The sequence below is a fragment of the Penaeus chinensis genome, chromosome 2 (genome assembly GCF_019202785.1).
Source record: "Penaeus chinensis breed Huanghai No. 1 chromosome 2, ASM1920278v2, whole genome shotgun sequence".
Lineage (NCBI taxonomy): Eukaryota > Metazoa > Arthropoda > Malacostraca > Decapoda > Penaeidae > Penaeus > Penaeus chinensis.
In genome coordinates, this window is record NC_061820.1 from 31,382,463 (window position 1) to 31,387,462 (window position 5,000).

At 33.0% G+C, this 5,000-nt stretch overlaps 1 non-coding gene across 1 annotated transcript; it reads left to right on the top strand.

The window, feature by feature from the left end:
• Window positions 1-3,774: 3,774 nt before the first annotated feature.
• On the top strand, window positions 3,775-3,846 carry Trnap-agg. Its single transcript has one exon. It is a non-coding gene; the product is annotated as a tRNA-Pro (tRNA).
• Window positions 3,847-5,000: the final 1,154 nt, after the last annotated feature.

Below are 5,000 nucleotides of genomic sequence, written 5' to 3' on the forward strand. Positions count from 1 at the left end.
AAAATAATGTACAAACCGGTCTGAGAACACGTATATGCTCATATTCCCTGTGTGCCCTAATGGTAGGTCTAGGTGTTTTGTAGAACAAGTCGAATTACGCTTGGAAATAATAACAGCAGCAGCAAAACATATTGTTGCTAGAAGAGAAAGTATACTAAATTACGTAACATATGAGGTGTTATTAATGTTAAGTAAAAACTACTTGCGCCTCCCTCCTGTTTTCAGTGCTCATAATACCCTTATAGTATGGCGACACTCTAAGAATATGTCCTAGACATTTGCGACACAATGTCTTTACTCTAAATATATGGATACGAATGTAATACACGTATATATACATATATATATATATATATATATATATATATATATATATATATATATATATATATAATTCCCCTGTAAATGTATAAACTATTGCAAATTGCTTTTAGATAAACGTGTGAATGACCATTAATATCTTCTTGTTCTGTGAAAATACTGATTCTCATTCATACCTACGACTACCAATAACTATAATGATAATAATGGTAATGATGGTAATGAGGATGATTATGATGATGTTGGTGGTGATTGTGATGGTGTCGATGATGGTAATGATAATGACAATAGTAATGGTAGTGATAACAAATAACAGTAATAGTAGTAAAAGTAATACTAATAAGGATGAAAATATAATGGTAATAACAAGAATAGTGATAATGGTGATGCTCCTGTGCTTGCAAAACTTAAGTAATATATATACATCTATTCACACACACATTAAACACATACATACATTCATACATACATACAGAAGTGCATACGTAGAAAATGTATGAATGAGGATGGATATCTTCACAATACAAAACATGTATTTGATCGTTTTCGATTACATCCGACGAAGATATAATCAAAACCGGTCAAATACAACTCTTCTATTGTGAAGATATTCATTCTCATTCATATATATATATATATATATATATATATATATAACTCACATACGTTACTTAAGTTTGTACTATATGAAACTTTACTGCATGTATTATAGTTTCTAATCAGAATATGCTTTCTGTAGTAAGAAGTTTAGTAATTTCTGATTAATATCATAGATTGATTACTTTGTAATGTTAAACATACAAGGATATTTTGACATGTAACAACATACAGTCATATTCACAATGATCTATATTTTATCTGACATTTGATTCGATCATATAATTTCTCATAAATGATTAACTCATGGAATTAGTGTGATAAGTGAATGACTCCTGGGTTTTTGATCCGTAGGCTTCGGTGTTCATCAAAACCCCTGTGCTTGGACCTGAGAGCACTTTCTAGCATAGTTTTTTTCAGCGTTCATTAACATCATTGTCGTTATTATCATATTTGTTATTATTTTTATTTTGCTATTGCTATTGTTGTTATCTATTGTAATTAATGTTATTGTTGTCGTTATTAATATTATTATTACGATTAATATTATCATGATATATATTATTATGATAATTATTATTATTATCATGATCATTATTATTCTTATATTCTTATTAATATCACCATCGTTATTATTGTTATAATCACCATTACACACACATATAGATGTGTGTGTGTGTGTGTGTGTGTGTGTGTGTGTGTGTGTGTGTGTGTGTGTGTGTGTGTGTGTGTGTGTGTGTATTTAGCTGCGGTGACTCCATTTGTGTGTTCTTCGTCAGGTTCTGAGGCCCATCCTCCTGGCGTTTGGAACGTCGAAATTATTTTAGTGAGACGATATCTGGAGGCTTTACATTTGGCCTTCAGAGGTCATCATCACGCTTCAGCCAATGTTCCAAGGGCTCTTGCTCAAACTATGCTGCATGGGATTTGAGTTCATTGCCAGCAATATATAAAATATAAACGATAAAACAATATATATGTAATGAATTTATAAGTATTATAAATTCATTATAATAGTCGCAGGCATTGGTATTTAACAAAGGATTGATGAATTCAACATAATGTATAAACACATGTACTAATTACAATGGCCATATAAATAACATATATATCAGCACAATACATTGCTTTTAATTCGTTTGCCATTAAACTATCAGATAAGACTGGGTATTTTTGTTGAGCAGAACGGCTTTCGCTTACGCCACCCGTAAATGGAGAAATACTTATCATCGTGTGCCCGACGAGGTGAGCTGTCTCGTCGTATACCGTGACAAGCAGAAGCGATGACCCTTGTAAAGTATTTGACAGAAGGGGCAACAGACGTGAGTTCATAGGTGGTTTTACAACGTTAACTGACTGATGAGAATTCTTTGCAAAAAGTCTCAATCTGTTTTGCAAAATCTACATTTCTCTACGATTATGTTCTTATTACACAACGAGGATTAGATGCGGATAATGATTGGGGTATGAATTAACAAAGGAATGATCTTTGGAATATAAATTGCACAGATATATTGGGGAAACAGCGTATAAAGTGTGCTATAGTTTTAGTATAATCGCACCCATTGTTAAAGATAAAGATTTGAGGAAAATTACGAGAACAGTTAAAGAAAATTTAAGCTGGGGATTTTAAATACAGATCGCAAATTCTTGTACATGTTAACACGTATGTGTGCATTTCTTTCCATATGCTCCATACTCTGAATTAAGACCAATTTTATCCAGAAGAAACGCACATAACCGCAGTGAGGACTATCACAGTCAGCAATCAACACAGTTACCTGGGGGAAGAAATGTACAGGAATTCACGAATTGTCTCCGTGAACTTTTACCGGTATTCATTGTATGAAACCGAGACTTCTGAGTTATTCATTTGTTTTTCCGACTCATGCACACGATAAAACAATATATATGTAATGAATTCGGTTTTTCGCTGCAATTTGCGAAGTATAAATTCATTATAATAGTAGCAGGCAATGGTACTTAACAAAGGATGGATGAATTCAATAGTACGACAAAGCTTGCAAATCGCATGCAATCCCCAGTAATTGATTACTGGGGATTGCATGCGAATTGCAAGCTATGTCGTACTTTTTTTCTGCGTTCATAATTGATTATGCCCATCATAAATCGGAATATAAATTCAGAGCGTACGCATACCATTACTAATTCTCATATTATTAGGTAAAAATCAGCTTATGCACAGGGTCGGGAACCGCAAAAATCTGCTTTCAAAAATCACATAAATCCTGATTACAGTACATAACATTTACGGGTGTAAACAAGAGATTAACAACTAAAATGCGGAACTATCAATTAAGAAATGCAAATTCCCATCCATAGATCTACTACATTCGTCAAGGAAAACCACTCACCGACTGTCTTTTATGAAGCGGGAACAAGTGTCAGACATCAAAGTGTATACAAAAATAAGCTTAGGTAAACTAATGTAATTCAGATTTCAGGACTAATACATTGTAGTGTTTTTCGCGATACTGTTAAGCTGTTCCAGGTCGTTCGGAGTTTGGATCGTCATACCTCTGGGTCGTAAGATATGTGGTTTCAGATAAGTCTAGGGCTTAAGATGCTTCTGCCGAAAAGTAATAGTTATACGAAGGTGAATGGAATCTAAGAGAATCCAAAATGCTCTACTTTGACCCAGTTTTTTTTTGCCTTTTTAAAATATTTTCTTGGGGCAATAAGCAAAATGTTAACAATACCTTCTTGTTGAACTTTGGTTCTTTGTAGAATATACAATTTAGGCCTATGAGTGATTCGGCCCTATACCGGTATGAATGTCACAGCCTAAACAACTTAAAACAAGAAAGAAAATTGGGGTTTTAGTCTACCAACAACGGCCTGATGGTCTAGGGGTATGATTCTCGCTTAGGGTGCGAGAGGTCCCGGGTTCAAATCCCGGTCAGGCCCTGTGTTTAATTCGAAATGTAGTATTTACAGTGTTGCAAATTTCGAACAAATAAAAACACTAAGAAAGACGTCTATAAGAACACGTTTTCATCAGTGACCCTCTTGGGTGGTTTTCGGTACTTGACATATATACTGCCTATTTTTATTGATATTTAGATATTGATAGCTTGCATTTACTGATATTTATTTACTATTAACACTTCGTGGTTCATATTTCACGTGAAGTATTTCTTCCACTAAAGTTCTGTTTCATTCACGTCCTTCGATCATTTTTTTTCTTTTCTATGTCAGGTTTTTTTCCTTCTTTAATGCGCAGTAATTAATATTTGGTTTGCTTAAGGTCTGTTTTTATTGGGAATGTGAGATTTGTTTTTTTCAGCATATTGTGTATGCTTATACATGTTTATATAATCTAAAGTACACTCACATAAACACACATGTATACTATATGAATGACATATGTGGATAGCTTAATCATATATGTGTGTGTGTGTGTGTGTGTGTGTGTGTGTGTGTGTGTGTGTGTGTGTGTGTGTGTGTGTATGCGCGCGCGCGCGTGTATATATACTGATATGACAAAAAGAAAGATGTACATAAATAAGTTCAAAACACACACACACATGTATATATGTATATGTATATATTTATACATTTATAAGTTTACATACTTTTATATACATATATATGTTTATATATACATGTAATATGTACACGTGTATATATATATATATATATATATATATATATTTATATATATGTATATATATATATAAACACACACATACATACACATACATATACATACACACATATACTTATATATACATATACGTACATACATATATAAATACACACACATGTATGTATATAAACTTATATACATACACATACATACATACATGCATGCACACACACACACACACACACACACACACACACACACACACACACACACACACACACACACACACACACACAATCACACACACACACACTGATTCATATATATATATATATATATATATGTATGAGGAAATCTGGAGTTCAGAGAAATGATAAACATGCCAGATACTGCAAGCATCCACACACAAATGATAACAGCAACAATAATAACCAATATACTGACCAAGAATCACTTCACACACAAGACTCCG